The following is a 19,267-nucleotide window of genomic DNA, read 5'->3' on the forward strand; positions in this document are numbered from 1 at the left end:
CAACTAAAATATATCTATAGTCAGTGTATTCTTGTTTTTGGTTTTTTTAGTTAGAGTCTCACTCTGTTGCCCAGGCTGGAGTACAGTGTGGCACGTTGCTCACAGCCACCACAGCCTCAACCTGCTGGGTTTAGGTGATTCTTCCACTTCAGCCTTCCAAGTAGCTGGAACTACAGGCATGTGCCACCATGTCCACCTAATATTTTTGATTTATTGTAGAGACAAAGTCTCACCATGTTGTCCAGGCTGGTCTTGAACCTACGGGCTCAGGCAATCCTCTTGCCTTCACCTCCCAAAGTGCTGGGATTACAGGCGTGAGCCACTGGGCCCGGCCTTATACTCAGTGTATTCTTTAGTGATTTTTATTTTTTATTTTTTTTGAGTTGAAGTCTTACTCTCATCCAGGCTGGAGTGCAATAGCATGCTCATGGCCATCACAGTCTTGACCTGCTGGGCTCAGGCGATCCTTTTACCTCAGCCTTCCAAGTAGCTGGAACTGCAGGCACGTGCCACCACACCTAGCTAATTTTTTTAATTTATTGTAGAGATAAGGTCTCACCAAGTTGCCCAGGCTGATCTTGAACTTGTGGGCTCAGGCAATTCTCTCACCTCTGCTTCCCAAAGTGCTGGGATTACAGGTGTGAGCCACTGCGCCCGGCTTATTATTATTATTTACTGTTTTAAAAATTTGAATTGGAGCCTCACTCTGTCTCCCAGGCTGGAGTGCAGTGGCATACCCATGGCCACCTCAGCTTCAACCTGCTGGGTTCAGGTGATCCTTCTGCTTCAGTCTTCCAAGTAGCTGGAACTACAGGCACGCACCACCACACCCAGCTAATTTTTTTATGTATTGTAGAGATGAGGTCTACATTAAAGTTGCCCAGGTTGGTCTCGAACCTGTGGGCTCGGGCAATCCTCTCCCTTCGGCCTCCCAAAGTGCTGGGATTATAGGCATGACCCACCACACCCGACCTTATTATTTTTAAAAATAGAACTGAAGTGCCTATTTCTAAATGCAGCTAAAGGAATGCTCATGAAAATTTATAGCTGGACATTTGGAAATTACTCTAACAACCTTTGGGGTCACTCATCCAGGGAGAGCAAGATTTTTCCAGGTTGCTGGCAGAGATTACCTACAGGTTAGAGAAGAAAACAATTTTGTCTTGTTTTTCCTCCCTTTCTTCTTTCCTTTTACTACAGCTTGAACTGATTTGTTGAATGCCTCATGATCGCTAGTTACATTTGCTCTTATCCTTTACCCCAAATTCCCATTCCCTTAGTGTAGATGTTTGCAGACTCACACATTTGAAGGTACATGCTTTTAAGGTAGCTTATTAGGGAAATTTCTGCAATATTGTATTTCAGGAATATTGTACTCCCCGTGGAGTGTCCAATGGAAGACTATGAGTGTTCCTCATCTATTTTTTAACATTTTTTCATCTATTTTAAATTTAGAGGATGCTTTGCTGAGAAAGCATTTCATATACTTTGCGACCCGTAGAACATACTCTGAGAAATGTACTGTACTGTGCGGCTGTACTGTGAAGTGCTGGTAATGAAAAGGGAGACTGTGGGTCATTGCTTTGCTAAGCTATGGTGCGGCCATGCGCTCTTTGAAGTATGACTGCTGCCGTGTTTCCTGGCTTTGGCCCCCTCCCCTATCTTGGGGAGGTGAATCTGCTCTTTCTCTTTCTCTCTCTAACTTACTTTCTAAATAAACTGTATTTTCCAATCTAAAAAAAAAATGTTCAGGGTCTGCTCATGAGTGAGAACACATTGTACTTACTTTGTTTCTGTGCTAGTTCACTGAGTATAATAGACTGGAAATCCATCTAAGTTGCTGCAAAGTCAATAATTTGTCCTTCTTTATGGCTGTGTAATATTCCATCATGTATATATACCACATTTTAAAATCCAGTCCGCTTTTGATGTGCAGCATGGTTGTTTCCATGTTTTTGCTCTTATAAATAACACTGCAATAAACATGCGTGTACCGGTATTTTTTTTATAGAATGATTTTGGTTCCTCTGGGTATATTCCCAGAAAGAGGATTGTGGAGTCATATGGAAAGCTGATTTTTAGATCTTTTAGGCATCACCACACTGTTTTCCACAGATGTTGTATTAGTTTACACTCTTGCCAACAGTGTAGAAGCGTTCCCTTTCCCCACATCCTCTCCAGCGTCTGTTGTTTTTTGAGTTACTAATGATGGCCATCCTGACTGATTCACTTTTTAATAGGGCTGTTTGTTTTTTCCCTTTAGACACATTTGAGTTTATTGTAGATCCTGGATGTTAGGCCCTTGTGATATATACAGTTGGCAAAAATTGTTTCCCATTCTGTGGGCTACCTCTCCGCTCTCTTGATGGCTTCTTTTGCTTTGCAGAAGCCTTTCAGTTTGGTTAGGTCCCACTTGACTTTCTTATTTCTTGTGGCATAGACATCTGGGGTTTGATCAGGAATTGGTTGCCAGTTCCAATTTTGTTTTGATTATTGTAACTTATAGTAAAGTTTAAAGTCTGGAAGTGTGATACCTCCTGTTTTGTTTCTTTTGCTAAGGATTGTTTTGCTATCTGTGGTCTTTTATGCTTCCATATGAATTTCTGTACTGTCGTTTCCAGGTCTGAGAGGAATGATGTTGGTAATTTAATAAGTATTACATTGAATCTGTAGATTGCCTTTTGTAGAATGGACATCATCACAATGTTGATTCTTCTAACCCATGAGCATGGGATGTTTTTCCATTTGTTTGAGTCTTTTTTGAGCGATGTTTTGTAGTTTTCATTGTAAAGGTCCTTCACTTCTCTAGTTAGGAAGATGCTGGGATATTTCATTTTTTTGTGTGGCTATTGCGAATGGGATTGTGCTTTTTATTTAGTTCTCTACCCATTTGCTGTTGGCGTATAAGAATGCTGCTCTCTTTGCACATTTATTTGGTACTCTGAGACTTTGCCAAAGTCCTTTATCAGTGCAAGGAGGTTTTCGACAGATTATCTTGGATTTTCAAGGTATAGAATTATACCGTCAACAAAGAGGGATAACTTAACTAACACATTTCAAAAGATCAAAATAATACCATGCATCTTCTCAGGTCACAGTGGAATAAAAATAAGTATTGCCACCAAAAAAATCCCCCCAAAGCACACAAAGATACGGACACTAAACAACATGTTGCTGAATGACTTCTGGGTCAACAAGGAAATTGAGACAGAAATAAAAAAGAACCCTAGAAACAAATGAAAACCAAGACACATCTTATCAGAATGTCTGGGGTGTCATGAAAGCAATGTTAAGAGGAAAAATCGTGGCATTGCACATATACATCAAGAAAACAGAAGGATCACAAGCTTAGAATTACACATAAGGGTGCTGGAAAGGCAAAGTCATCTAAATCCTAACTTCAGCAGAAGAATCCAGATCACCAAGATAAAATCACAATTGCAGGATATAGAAGAAAAAAATATCATAGAAAGGATCAACAAGACAAAAAAACTGGTTCTTTCAAAGGATAAATAAGATTGACAGACTCCTAGCCAGATTGACTAAAACAAAGAGAAAGTCCAAATAAACACAATGAGAAACATAAAAGGCAAAGTCATAACTGACTCTGAAGAAATTTAAAAGATGATCAGAAATTACTATGAATACCTGTATGCAAATAAACTAGAAGATCTAAAGGAAACGGAGGATTTTCTGTTATCACATAAACTCCAAAGGTTGAAACAAGAAGAAATTGAAACTATAACAGATCAATAGGAATCCAGGAAATTGACTCAGTTATAAGAAATTCCCCTGCCAAAAAGAGCCCCAGACCAGATGCTTCCCAGCTGAATTCCACAAGACAAACAAGAAGGACCTGATGCCAATCTTACTGAAAGTATTCCAGGCAATCAAGACTGCTGGAATTCTCTCCAACTCGTTTTATAAAGCTAACATCATACTGATACCCTGACAAAGGCCCAACAACAGCAAAAAAAGAATTTCAGGTCAATCTCCTTGATGAACATAGAAGCAAAAATTCTCAACAAGATTCTAGCAAATTGGATCCAACAACACATCTCAAGGATCATTCACACGACCAGGTGGGCTTCATTCCTGGGGTTCAGGCTAGTTCAACATTTGCAAGATCATAAAAGTAATTCAGCATATTAACAGATGTGAAACCAAGAACCACATGATTATCTCATTAGATGCAGAGAAAGCATTCTACAAAATCCAGCATCCCTTCTTGATAAAAACCCTTGATCACCTAGGTATAGATAGATATTCCTCAAAATAGTAAGAATCATCCATGATAAACCTACAACCAATATTTTGCTTAAAGGGCAGAAGTTAGAAGCACTCCCCCTAAAAACAGGAACAAGACAAGGATACCCACTCTCACCCTTCCTGTTCAACATAGTGCTGGAAGTTCCAGCCAGAGCAATCAGGCAAGAGAAGGAAAGCAGGGGTATCCAAATAGAGAAAGAGGAACTTAAGCTATCCCTCTTTGTGGATGATATGATTTTATACCTTGAAAACACCAAGGAATCTGTCAAAAACATTTCTCACACTGATAAACGACTTTGGTAAATTCTCAGGTCACAAAATCAGCGTACAAAAGACATTTGCATTTTTATACACCAGCAACAAGCAGGCAGAGAAACAAATAGAAAGCACAATACCATTTACAAAGCCACACACACACAGCAAAATGAAGTAACTTGGAATCCACCTCACCAGAGAAGTGAAAGACCTTTACAACAAGAACTACAAAATGCTGCTCGCCGCAGGTTCGAGACCCACCTGGGCAACTTGGTGAGACCTCATCTCTACAATAAATAAAAATTTAGCCAGGTGTGGTAGCGCATGCCTGTAGTTCCACCTACTTGGAGGGCTGAGGTGGAAGGATCCCCGGAGCCCAGCAGGTCGAGGCTGCGGTGGCTGGGAGCGGCCACTGCACTCCAGTCTGGGTGACAGAGTGAGACTCCAACTCTTAAAAAAAAAAAAAAAATGCTGCTCAAGGAAATCAAGGATGACACAAACAAATGAAAAAACATTCAATGCTTATGGATTAGAAGAATCAATATTGTCAAGGTGTTCATCCTACCCAAGGCAATCTACAGATTCAATGGAATACTTGTCCAATTACCAACATCATTTTTTTCAGACCTGGAAACAACAATACAGAAATTCATACGGAAACAGAAAAGAGCAGAAATAGCCAAAACAATCTTTAACAAAAGAAACAAAGTGGGAGGTAGCACATTTCCATGCTTTAAACTTTATTACAAGGCTATAGTAATCAAAACAGCCTGGTATTGGCCCAAGAATAGGTACATACACAAATGGAACAGGACAGAGATTCTGGAAGTGAAAATGTGGTCTCCTAACCAACTCATCTTTAACAAAGTCACCAATAACAATCACTGGGAAAAGGAGACCATATTTAGCAAATTGTGCTGGGAAAACTAGCTGACCATATGCAGAAGGATGAAACTGGACACCTACCTATCACCATATACAAAAATCACTCTAAATAGATAAAAAAACTAAATGTAAAACTTCAAGCTATAAAAATTCTCGAAGAAAACGTAAGAGACACCCTTATGCACATCAGAGTAGGCAATGAATTCTTGACCAAGTTCCCAAAAGTGAATGCTATAAAGCTATGATAAATAAGTGGAATCTCATCAAACTGAAAAACTTTTGCACAGCAAAAGAAACCATCAACAGAGTAAAGAGACAGTCCACAGAATGGGAAAAAAACATTTGCGAATTATTTATTTGACAAAGGCCTAACATCCAGGATCTATAAGGAACTCAAATGAACTGAAAGGAAAAAAAAAAACCATTAAAAAGTGAGCAAAGGACATGAACAGACATTTCTCAAAAGATGACATACAAGCAGCCAAAGACAATGAAAAAATAATCAGTCTCACTAATCATCAGAGAAATGCAAATCAAAACTAAGTAGGATACCACCTAACTCCAGTAAGGATGGCTACCATTAATAAGTCAAAAAACAACAGATGCTGGCATGGGTGTGGAGAAAAGGAAACGCTTCTACACTGTTGGTAGGAGTGCAAACTAGTTCAACCTTATAGAACGCAGTGTGGCAATTCCTAATATGTATTTTTAAAAAGAACTAAAAATTTACCTTCCATATGGTCCAGCAAGACACCTGCACACACGTTTGTTGCCACACTATTCACAATAGCAAAAACATGAAACCAACACTACTACCCATCAAAAGTGGACTGGATAAAGAAAATGTGGTACATATACATGATGGAGTATTATGCAGCCATAAAGAAGAACAAAATCATGGACTTCGCAGCAAATTGAATGGAGTTGGAGACCATCATACTACGTGAGCTATCACAGAATCAATGAACTGAATACTGCATGTTCTCACACAAAAGTGTGACTTGAATACTAGTCACATTAGCACAGCAGAGGTATTGGTAGTCACTTGGCACTGCTAGGGAAGGCAGGGAGGGAGGGAAGGAGAAAGGAAGAGAGGGAGGAGGGTAAGAGGCACGTGATGACACAAAGGGTACTTGTCTCGTTATGGGGGGAGTGAGGGCCAGTAAGAAGCCCAAACTACACCTGCATACAGCCTAGTTATATAGCTAATCCTCATTTGTGCCCTACATTCCTATAATAAAATGAAAAAATAAACACCGCCTCATGTGATTATGGAGACCAACAAGTCCCAAGATTTTCAGTCAGCATGCTGGACATCCCAGGGAGTTGATGGTGTAATTCCAGTCCAATGGCTGGAGAAAAAACTATGTCCCAGGTCAAAGACAGTTCCAGCACAAAGGCTGGAAAATTCCTCTTATTCATCCTTTTTGTTCTATACAAGCCTTCAACTGATTAGATGAAGCCCACCTCACTGCAGGGGGCCATCTGCATTAACCAACCTTTGGATTCAAATGTTAATTTCATCCAGAAACACACTCACAGACATATCCAGAATAATATTTGAACAATTATCTGGGCACCTCATGACCCACTCCAGTTGACACATAAAACTGACCATCAGAGTAGGGTAAGGAATTCTAGGAACTTATTGGAAATCATCTTTCTTCTGAATTTGAAGGTACTTCTGATACAAAGTCAGAAACTGTTCTGATTGTTTATCTTTTGTGACAATTGTCTTTTCACTCCCTGGAAGGGTACTGAACACATGCTCTCAACTCTGCCTATTTTAGTCAGAGTCATGGCTTTACTCTCTCCAGAGAATAAAACTCTTGCTGGGGTGGGCAGGGGTAGTTGTCAAATGTCATGGAATAAATGAAAGGATGTAGGGACTCTGTTCCTTATACATTTGTCACCTAGTCTTCTTTTTTTAGCAGAACCCCTTTTACTTCTGGTCTTAGAGGTACTTAGTACAGTGAGTTCCTCCATGCTATAAATCTAGGTGCTGCCAAGTAAGATGATTTGAATGTCTACTCCAAAACTCATGTTGAAATGTAATTGCCAATGGAACAGTGTTAAGAGGTGGGTTCATTAGGAGGTGGTTAGGCCATGCGGGCTATGCCTTCTTGAATGGATTAATGCCATTGTTGCAAGAGCGGCTTAGTTGTTTTAGTAATTTGGCCCCCTTTCTCCTTGTCTGACATACTTGTTTGCCCTTCTGTCTTCTGCCAGGGGATGATGCAGCATGAAGGCCTTTGCCAGGCATCAGCAACAAGCTCTGGGACTTTCCTGCCTCCAGAACTGTGAGCCAAGGAGACTTCTATTATTTATAAGTTATTCAGTCTCAGGTATTCTGTCACAGCATCAGAAAATGGAGAAAGATACCTAGCTTTCCAAGTTTCTGGCTTGGAATTCAGCTCTGTCCTATCTGCTAGGACAATTGCCAGTGGAAGGATTCCCAGCTTTTAAAATATGGTATTTCCCTTCTCCTCTTTAACTTTGTGAGTTTTTTTGGAAAGAAAAAAAGAAAGAGAGAGAGTAAGAGGGAGATTGAGAGAGAGAGAAAAAAAATCTTTACCATTGTTTTTGTGGGTTTTAGGAAGGACAAAAACTAGATATAGATGTATATATTTCGTCTTTTTTTTTTTTTGAGTTGGAGTCTCACTCTGTCACCCAGACTAGAGTGCAGTGGCACGTTCCCAGCCACCGCAGCCTCGACCTGCTGGGCTCTGGCAATCCTTCCACCTCAGCCTTCCAAGAAGCTGGAACTAAAGGTGCGAGCTACCATGCCCGGCTAATTTTTGATTTATCGTAGAGATGAGGTCTCGCCAAGTTGTCCAGGTGGGTCTCGAACCCACAGCCTCAGACAATCCACTCACCTCAACCTTCCAAAGCCCGGGATTACAGGCTGAGCCACCGAACCCAGCTATTTAGTCATTTTTTAATGCCTCAATCCTAATTCAATAAAATTTCTAATATCCTCTTTATTTTCTTATTTATTTTAGTCATTATTTATTGCTTTTTTTTCTTCTGCTAGAATATGTTTCACAGAGGTAAGGTTTTTTGTCTGTATTGCTCACAGATATATTCTAAGTATCAGAACATAGCTTAGCTCACAGTAGACACTCAGTGCATACTTACTAATTAATTTGTGGTCTATTTTTGTTTTCTTTTAATTATACAGCATATCAGTTCTTTTTTTTTTTAATTGGGGGTTTCACACTGTCACCCAGGATGGAGTGTAGAGACATGATCACAGTTCACTACAGCCTCAAACTGTTGAACTCAAGCAAGCCTCATGAATTAGCCTCCTAAGTAGTTGGGACTACAAGTGCATGCCACCATACCCAGCTGATTTTTAAATATTTTGTAGAGATGAGGTCTTGCTACATTGCCCGGTCTGGTCTTCAACTCCTGGCCTCAAACAATGCTTCCATCTTGACTTCCCAAAGCGCTGAGATTACAGGCATGAGTTATCATGCCTGGCCCATGTTAACTCCTAAATAAAAAATCTTATTTTATCTTTATCCAATATTTTTGAATTTCTGTTTTTGTAAACATCGTAAATGTTCATAATATATTTGTACAATAGAACATCTATATACTTTATAAATAAATACACAAACACAGCTTAGATTGTAGGAAGCATACATTTTAAATCTTGGAGACCACAGACCCCAGATATGTAGCCTCTGGCTGTAGCTGTACGCTTCCAAATGTTCAACAAATTTCTTTTTTATAGGAAGATTTTGATCATAGAAACATCTATGTTGAGCAGAGCAGAGGGGCAGAATTCAGGACTCTTGCCCCATTTAGAGGAGATCTGCCAGTTTCCTTCTTGTCTGCATCTTGAGCTGTCTTTGCCAGAGGTCACCCTCTGGTGAGCAGGCACTTGTGACTCTGTCCTCAACAAGATTTAGGAATACAATGGAATATTATGATCAACTGGAACTTGCTTCAAGATACTGTCATTAAGGAGAGAGGATACTGTCATTAAGGAACCCTAGGGCTATGGATGATGAGCAGGCCATTATTGGATCTGGGAGGTGAAAACTTAAGTATTACTCTTTATATTTTTCTATAGTTTTGAATTTTCCCTGGGCTGGAAGATGCCCTGAGATTCCGGTTTGGAGCCCTTCTCTTGCAACTCTTACCCAGCCTGCCATCCACCCTCCCCTACTGTCCCACTCAGAGACTCAGTCTCTGGCAGGAAGTTCAAGAACAAGTGGAAGAGAAAGACCCACAACACACACCATCACCTCAGCTCTTATGATTGGCCTCAATGCCATCAGGCACACAGGAGTGGGGCACACACCTCTGAACATATTGATTCAATTATGCTTGTTACAGAAGCTGTGCCTTATGTTAGCTCTTCATATCTTATTATGTTTGTGTACCTTCCAGTCATCTCCACACATTACTGTAAGGGATAGTACATGGAAGAAGGAGACTAAGATATAAACCAATGAGATTAGGTAAAAATTCTGTAGCTCTTCATTTGAATTGTATGTATGTATGAATTTACATGTTAGATCTAAATCTAAATATACATTCATATACATATACATTCATATATTCATGTATATATATATGTATATATATATATATATATATATATTTTTTTTTTAGTTGGAGTCTCACTCTGTCGCCCTGGCTGGAGTGCAGTGGCACACTCATGGCCACCCCAGCATCAACTTGCTGGGCTCTGGCAATCCTGCCTCAGCCTTCCAAGTAGCCAGAACTATAGGTGCATGCTACCATGCCCAGCTAATTTTTTATTTTGCCCTGGCTGGACTCGAACCCATGGACTCGGGCAATCCACTTATCTTGGCCTCCCAAAGTGCTGGGATCACAGGCTGAGCCACCAAGCCCAGCCACATATAATTCACACACACACACACACACACACACACACACACACACACACACACACACGTATATATTCCTAACTCTTTCTGCTAGAAACCATGACAAACTCAATAGTCCCCTAGGACACAGATTATGACTTCTAAGTGCCATTTTCCCACTAAAGAAAACAAGAGCTTCTTAGAGAAAACACTGAATGTTGAATCTGTCATATCTTCTTGACATACCAGGAAGCAGGGAAGTAATCAGGGATAGGAGGGTCATTCAAAAGGTCTCAGGAGCCATGAGCTCATAACTCCACTAAAATGAAAAACTCTTAAGTATTTAGAGCTAATCACCAGTTTATGGGAAATACAGAGACAAGACACCACAAAACTGCATTCAACAATCAGTCTGTGCTCAGCTTTACAGTTTACCATCATGGGAGAGTATTCCTTCCCAAAAAAATCTGAATTAAAATGTGGCTGGTTGTGAGAGGAAGAAAGGGAGAAAAAAAGAGGGAGAGGGAGAAGCAGGAAAGAGAAAAAAGAAAAAGATAGCTTAAAAGAGACTCACTGCATGTTCACATTTGTAAGTGAAAGCTAAATAATGTATACACATAGACACAGAGAGTAGAATAATAGACATCGGAGACTCCAAAAGGTGGGAAGGTGGGAGGGGGTTGAGGAGTGAGAATTTGCCTACTGGGAACCATGGGCACTACTTGGGTGATGGGTCCACTAAGAGCACAGACTTCACCACTACAGGATGTGCCTATGTAACAAAACTGTCATAGTACTCCCTAAATCTATAAAAATAAATTAAGTAATAATAAGAGACTAATCATAATGCATGGTCTTATTTAGATCTTGGTACAATTAAACAGAGTAAAATAACTAAAGCCTTTAAAAGACATTCTGTATAAAAAATAAATAAAAATAAAAGACATTATGGAAATATAAATGCTGGAAAATTGATAACATCAAGGTATTATTGTTGAATTTTGGGTAGGATAATGGTGAATTTTGGGTAGGATAATGGTGATTTATCTATCTTTTTACAAGAGTGCTAATCATTTTTAGATAAAATGAAAAAGATGGAATGCTATGATCATCTGGAACTTGCTTCAAAATACTGTCATTCAGGAGAGGGGAAGCAATCCATAGGGTTATGGATGATGAGCAGGTTATCATTGGACCTGGGAGGTGAATACCTAAGTATTACTCTTTCCACTTTTCTATAGGTTTGAATTTTCCCACAAAATAAAAGAGAAAGACTTCTCCAAGACTTAGCTCAGGTATTGCAGCCTTTAATTCTGTTTTCACATGGGTATGGTTCTCTTTGTGCATTTGCTATGTCACCTCTCTCTGCAGACTGGCTTTCTCTCCCTTTCTAGGCACAGGGCCACATTAATCCTGGATCTGCATGGTCTCTCAGTTCAAGAGACCTGTGCCTATATCCAATTCCATGGAGAGAAAATGTGATTAGCCCAGTTTGGGTCAAGTCTCCAACTATCTGTGGCCAAGGGAAAGAGAGAATGACTGTCCTTTCGTTGCCTCAGGTAGAACTTTCTAGCAAGTGTGCCATAGCCTCCAGATGTGTCAAGCTGAGTCCCCCTGGGGTGACCTAAGCCCCCAGGTGAGTTGCCTTCAGCCATGAGTAGACTCATCCGCTTACCCCAGGGTGCCATACACTACCATTATTTTCCATGTGCTTCTTAGCAAGACAAAGATTGGGAAGTACTGAACTAGGGATGTGGGCAGGGTATGAGTTGTAGGTAGATTTTAGAGATTCATCTATATGATAAAACATACTTCAAGATTATTACCATGGGAAATAGGGGAGCTGGAATCTACATAAGGTCAGGTCCAAAGCTTCTGATGCTAATACAGCACTAAATTACCTCACTCAACTATTCCACATGATTTCTGTTAGGTGTTGTGTTGGTGGATTCTGAAAATGAGCATGTGTTTCTTGAGCTCTGGAGTTTGCGAGGTGCCACTGCATGGTTCCCCAGGAAGTAGACCCCGAGGCAGAAAATAGGGTATGGGGGTTTATTAAGGAGTGCTCTTGGGATCAACACTTCTAGAGGGATGGGAAGGGAGGGGAAGGAAGCAGGACTGAGCAGAGAGTAGCTGGGCAGTCTCAGCAAAGCCCCGTCAACACCACTGGGAAAACTTGGCACTAGGATGGGCCTTCAGAATGGTCCAGGGGAGGGGGGTAAGAATGACATTTATATCCCTTCATCAGTCAGTCATTGGATATGGGCTGCCCCAAGAGGGGGGCATACTCTTGGATGAGTCAGCTTACTTCAGCTAAGAGCCCTCCTTAGCTAATTCCCTCAGTGACAGCTGAGAGTGTCTGCCAGCGACTTCCAGCTGCTGTAGGACATGTCGCTCAGTCCTGTCAAAGGATCTGGGTCGAGAACCAGGCTCAATTTTCTAAGTCAAAACTAGTCAAATGAAGTATGTTGAATAGACAGTTTGCTTTTTTAGGATGTCTTATTTTAAAGTCAGTTCTTGGTTTTTACAAGGTGGAGTTTATAGGAGTTTATGCCATTTTCTCTGTTGTGAGCTAAGAGGGTGCAGATGAGTTCTGTGCTCACAGAGAAAAGGCAAATTCACATCAGAGTGGGAGAGATCATGGGCTTGACATGGTTAGATAGCAGCATGTCCCTGAGCTCCTGCTGCATGAGAGACTGTTTAAGGGGCCACACAAGGCTGGGTGCGATGGCTCACCCCTATAATCCCAGCACTTTAGAAGGTTGAGGTGGGAGGATTGCTTGAGGCCATGATTCCAGACCAGTTGGGCAATGTAATAGGATCCCATCTCTACAAAAAAATAAATATAAAACATATTGTCTGGGCATGGTGGTTTGCATCTATTGTCCCAGCTACTCGGGAAGCTGAGACAGTAAGGTCACTTGATGATAGGAGTTCTAGACCAGCCTGGGCAATATAATGAGATTCTGTCTCTGCAAAAAAATAAAAATTAAAAAAATTAACCGAGTATTGCGGTGTATGTCTATAGTCTCACCTACTAAGAAGGCTAAGGCGAAGGATCTCTTGAGTCCAGGAGTTCAAGGCTGCAGTGAGCTGTGATTACACCACTGCATTCCAGTCTGGGCAACAAGGTGAGACTCACATGTGCAGGGGTCACCACACAGGCAGTGATTCAATGGCTTCATTTTTGCCCATTATGGGCAGGAGAGTGCCCTGGAGCTAAAGAGAGTGGCTAAAGAGAGAAGCCTGGGGTGCCCCAGAAAGGAAGGCAGGGGCATATGTTTTCATTTAAAAATTTTGACTCTCAGGAAAAAACAATCATCCAGTTGCCTAAGAACTAAAAGTTCTCTCATCACAATTTGCTTGTGTCTCTGCCGGCTGAGATTCTCACAATTTTACTCTGGACCTCTTCTCAGCTGCACAGTGAATTGCCTTTTGAGCTTCCCAGTGGCCTCAGTCAGCCACCCTGCTCCACCACGGCTCCCACCTCCTGCTGGTCCCGTTTCCCCACAGGGACTCCAGGGTCCCTCAGAATGCTGTGGTGCCTTGCTCTGCTCTCCCCACGCTGGTCCATCCCTTCACTCTCTAGACTTCAGGGCCAGACTATGTACTTACACGAGACTTCCTCAGGACAGAAAAACCAGGCTTAAAACTGGATACCAGTTATGACCCCCTCGGCTAGGATTCTCCACACAAGTATTCTAGGATCTGGCTTACTAGCTCTCAAAGGAAATGCCCTACATGGATTCCACCTGGTCCTAAAGACTCCGGGTACCAGGGAAAGAAAAAAAAGCCAACTTCACTCTCATCCCCAGTCTGTGCCTTGCCTCCCAGAAAAATACTTGAAGACGGGCCATTTCGTCTAGAATGAACACAATTTTTTTATACTACTATGTCATGAAGTTTTGTCCCACTGTCTTCAGTGCCTCCTTTCAAGAGTAAAATCTTTTTTGTAACACAAAGGTACACAAAGCTGTTATTTCCCAAAACAGAGGAGCATGTATTCATAAAGGTGAATTCAGACTTGAACAGCCGAGAAACACAGAAACCAGCCCTTGTGTTTTCAGCAGCAGTCCCCTCTGGTCCTCTAAGTCACACTCCTACCAGATTTTAGGTTTCAACATTTTAGTTGGGTCCAATCATAGAAAAAGCGCTCCATTCACGAGGGTTTCTACTTTCTGGTAATCACTCTTCACATGTGTTTTCTTTGTGGAAGACTCGTTTCTGAGATTTGTGCGTGAAAGCAGTCATGAGGCACAAAACTACAGAGACATCAGTCCCAGAAACTTTGCTGTGCAAAGCGTCTCCGAAATAGCAGGTTCCTCACAGCAGCCTTCACGTCCTTGTTCCTCAGGCTGTAGATGATGGGGTTAAGCATGGGGGTCACCACCCCATAGAAGAGGGAGATGAGCTTGACTGCAAAGTCCTGCTTGTCTGCCCCCAGCGTGTCCTTAGACTTGGGCTTCCCATACATGAAGAGGATGGTCCCTAGAAGACGACCACGACTGTGAGGTGGGCAGAGCAGGTGGAGAAGGCCTTTTTCCTCCCCTCAGCCGAGGGGATCCTCAGGATGGTGGCAGTGAGGAAGACATAGGAGAAACAGATAATAGAACTGGGACCCCCAGGAAGAACACATTGGTCACTCCCATAGTTATCACGTTGATGGAGATGCTGGCACAGGCCAACTTCAGGACAGCCAGAAGCTCACAGGTGAAATGGTTAATGACATTGTCTTCACAGAAGGGCAACCTCTCGTAAATGATGTTTGAACCATGGAGACAATACTACCCGCTACCCAGGAGCCGCCAGTCATGGGCACATAGGCAGCCTTGCTCATGACCACGGGGTACCTAAGGGGGTTGCAGATGGCCATGTAGCGGTCAAACGCCATCATACTCAGGGGCACGCACTCTGTGGTTCCCATGGCAAAGGAGAGGAACATCTGTACTACACAGGCTGAGAAGGAGATGGTTTTTCTGGGGGTCAGGAAGCTATCAGCGGGACTGAGGAGGTTGTGTAGCAGATGTCCAGGAAGGAGAGGTTTCCCAGGAAGATGTACATGGGCATGTGCAGGCGAGAGGCAAGGAGGGTCACCAGGATGAGGACCCCATTGCCCAGCAGGATCACCAGGTACATCAGCAGGATGAGCACGAAGAACATTTTCTCCAGCTTTGGGTGGGCAGAGAGGCCCAGAAGAACAAACTCTGTCACAGCGGCTGTCTGGTTGCCACCTTCCATGGTGTATCTCCTCTGTCAACCGGGGAAAATACTCAGAGGTCCAACTCAACATTCTTTGTCATGCATAGGAGGCCCAAGGCATCTGGTCCAGAGTTCCAGTCTGGCTAAGTGATTAGAAACAATTTTGAGAGCTCATGATATTTATTTCTTTCCAAGAAAAAGGAACAACAAAACTTAAAAAATATTTTGGGACCACAGGACACCAGATTTACAAGGTTTTAAATGTTGACTCTGATAATTCAGTGCATTTGATCAGTAACACAGACACATAACGCATTCATTTTAGTGATGCTATATCTTGTATGGCAATTCATATCATTAAACTTTGATTAGTAATTGACTTTACATTTGCTCCATGTTCCTCCCCTCCACTTTGTGCTAGTGACTAGACATGATTAGTTGTGTGAATTCTCACCATATAGCTGTTTCTTCTCTTCAGAACCTTCTCATAGAAAACATACGCCTATTGTTCCCAAGATCTTCTTTCTCATGGGTAATACCAGCCACAGGCTTTCTATCCATCCATCCACCCGTCCATCCAATTCTTGAACCATCCATCCATCAAAATACTCATCGATCAACCAATATGTAGGTATGATAATTTTTGTGAGGAGTAGGTGGGCCCCAGGATTCGGGCTTAAACAGACTCACAGCCTGGAAGGAGGGGGAAGCAGAAGGGTTCAGTAGAGGCTAGACCATCCAAAAAAGGACACTCTGAGTATTGATGGGAACAGAGGTCATAGAATGCTCCCCTGATGACATAGAATCCAGCTGGGTTTTTAAGGACTTGGAGAGATGCAAGGGAAAGGGGAGAGTTTTCTAAGACAACTTCATGCTCTGGAAATCCCGTCATGTCCCGAATAGTTTGAAACTGATGTTTCAATGCAGATAAATGGAGGACTGGCCCCAGAAGCCCACAGTGGCTCACAACTTCTGGAAATCTGGTTCTCTTAGGTAGCTAAATGAGTGCTTTTTTTTTTTTTTTATCATTCTACTGGGTCTCCTTCCCTCTGGGTGAGAATGCACACAGGAGTCAGTAGACATAAGAATTCTTCAAACCTCAGTATTTGTGACACTGCTGAAATGTTTCGTTTCAACCCGAGTCCCCTTGAGAAAGCAGTCACAAGTTAACAGTGTTACTATGCTAATAAAAAGTTAAGTACTACTCTTATAAGAACCCTCAATTACCTTATCAGGAACCTACGGAGAAAAGGTCCCTATAGCACAGGAACACAGTGTCACCCAGACTTAGACCCTAATACTGATTATCCTCCCCAGCTAATCTAGTTCAATTCCCACTTCTACTCTAGATCCTCTGTGACACTGATGCATGACTTTTCTGTTTCAGCCTGATCTCTTCTACTGATGAAGTATTCACTACATTCCTAAACAGTTTATTGCATATTTACAGAGCTCTGGAGTATCAGAAAACTCTTATACTGGACTAAGCCAGCAGCTTTCTGAGTTTCTTTTAACCACATGATGGTGATTCAGCCTCCTTCTGGAGATGCCTGAGTTTGTGGAAAGTCAACAGAAGAGGCTTTGAAACTGTGGGACCATCTTATTTCTGGAGGAGTCTCTAAAGTTAGGTGAGTCCATGATCTAAGACTGAAAAATTTCATAGATTTTTTTGCCATGTTTTTTTTTTTTTTTTTTTTGTTGGAGTCTCACTCTGTCACCCAGGCTAGAGGTAGTGGTACTCTCACAGCTACCACAGCCTCGACCTTCTGGGCTCAGGCAATCCTTCCACCTCAGCCTTCCAAGTAGCTGGAACTACTGCGCCACCACACCTGGCTAATATTTTTTATTTATTGTAGAGACAAGGCGTCGCCAAGTTTCCCAGGCTGATCTCAAATTTCTGAGTTTAAGCAATCCTCTAACCTCTACCTTCCAAAGTGCAGGGATTACAGGCATGAGCCACCATGCCCAGCTGGCATATGGATTTCTCTGACCCAAGAAGAAGGCATTCTGCCCATCCTTCAATATTTGTGATACTGCTGAAATGCTTCATTTCAACCCGAGTCCCCTTGAAAAAGCAGTCAGAAGTTAGTAATGTTGCTATGCTAATAAAAGGTTAAGTATTACTCTTATAAAAACCTTCACTTACCTGATCAGGAACCTACTGAGGAAAGGTCCCATAGCATCGGAACACCATGTAGACCAGAAATAGCAACACTAGCTTGAAAGACTCCAGTTGAGATGATTTCCAGAAAAGAGTGAAAACAAGTTCTTCCCACTGTGTCTTGGTTCTGCGTTTTAGACAAATTTTCAGTTGAACAACCAGCACCTGTAAAAGGCAATTTGAAATCAGTGCTGCAATTGGGACTACTGTGCTCCCTAAAGTGATTAAAAGTTTAGAAAGAGAACTGTACAAAGTTAGAAAACTTCTTATACTCCTGGGACAATGTCCCAAGATGCAATTATACTGAAAGCACTACAGGAAAACTTCTTTTGCTCCTTCCTTGGTTCCTGTTGAATACGACCCCTGAAGGTCATCAGGAGAAGCATTTGTTTGTCCTGCTTGAATTTCTGCAAACTTCAAAAATGCTAAAAATTCTTGAAAAGAAGCAAGGAGCTAAAAATTATTTAGGAATACCCTCTACCACTGACAGTATAGAAACCGCTGAGGGCACATGATTCTAAATCAAGTACTCAAGGGCATGGCTATGGACACTTGGGGAAAACTTTCACACAGAGCCCTGGGGAGACTTCAAGGAGGAGGAAACTTGTGGTCAGTTCTTGAACAATGGGAGATAATTACACATGTAGAGATAGACGAGGGGTTGAAAGAAGGGGAAGATGAACTTGGGGACAGAGCTTGAGCTTGTTTATTTCTTCCATAGCCTCAACAAGTCATTTGTTTGAAAAGCATCATGGAGCTGGAGGTATATAGCACAGAGTCCAAGGAAGACACTCTATGTTGGTGTACTTTGGAGTACGATAGGCAGTGATTCTCGCTTTCCAGTATTCATGGTCTTGTGTAATCTGCTCTCCTCAAGTAACTTGCTGCTAACTAAAAGAATACACTCTCTTGCTTGCTCTGGCAAAGTAAAATGCCAGATTGGAGAGACAAGGGACATGGGACTGAGGGAGTTTTCTGTCCAACAGACAGTAAAGGCCTGAGGTCCTCAATACAACAACTCTCAAGGCACCAAATCTTGCCAAGCACATAAGTGAGCTTGAAAGTAAATGCTTGCCAACATTTAGATAAGATCCCAGCCCTAGTCAATATCTTAATTGTAGCCTTGCACAAAGCTCTGAAGCAGAGGATCCAGCTAATCTATAATCAGACCTTGACCCACAGAAACTATGAGACAATACATGTGTATGGTTTTAAGCTACTAAGTTTTGGAGTCCTTTATTATGCAACTATAAACAACTAAATACATAGAATATGGGTATAACCTGTGAGGAAGAAGCCAGGGAAGAAAGAGGTGACATGGTCATAAAAAATAGTAGCATGAAAAGAAGGCCTATACTTCCTCAAAGTCTTCCCTATTTAGACGAGATTAGTGGTCAGGAAGCTTTTACTCATTCTGGACTAAAGCCTGCCTATCTCCTTGCAACTCTGTCTTGGGCCACACAGGACATGATCACTCCCTCCTTTGTGTATCAGACCATCAGAGATAGAAAGATAATACATCATTGTAGATATGCTCAGCTATACTGAAGATTTGATCCTAAGCTAAGCACAACACTCTTTCTACTGCCTTCTCTGAACACTATATTCCTGTTAATGTGTCAGAGATCCCTTGACTCACCTGGCAAAGGACCAT

At 41.8% G+C, this 19,267-nt stretch overlaps 1 pseudogene; it reads right to left on the bottom strand.

Annotated features, from left to right (window-relative positions):
• Positions 1-14,526: 14,526 nt before the first annotated feature.
• LOC103265481 lies at positions 14,527-15,491 on the bottom strand (annotated as a pseudogene).
• Positions 15,492-19,267: the final 3,776 nt, after the last annotated feature.

The sequence above is a fragment of the Carlito syrichta genome, unplaced genomic scaffold (genome assembly GCF_000164805.1).
Source record: "Carlito syrichta isolate Samal-C Ts95f unplaced genomic scaffold, Tarsius_syrichta-2.0.1 Scaffold306593, whole genome shotgun sequence".
NCBI classification, from domain to species: domain Eukaryota; kingdom Metazoa; phylum Chordata; class Mammalia; order Primates; family Tarsiidae; genus Carlito; species Carlito syrichta.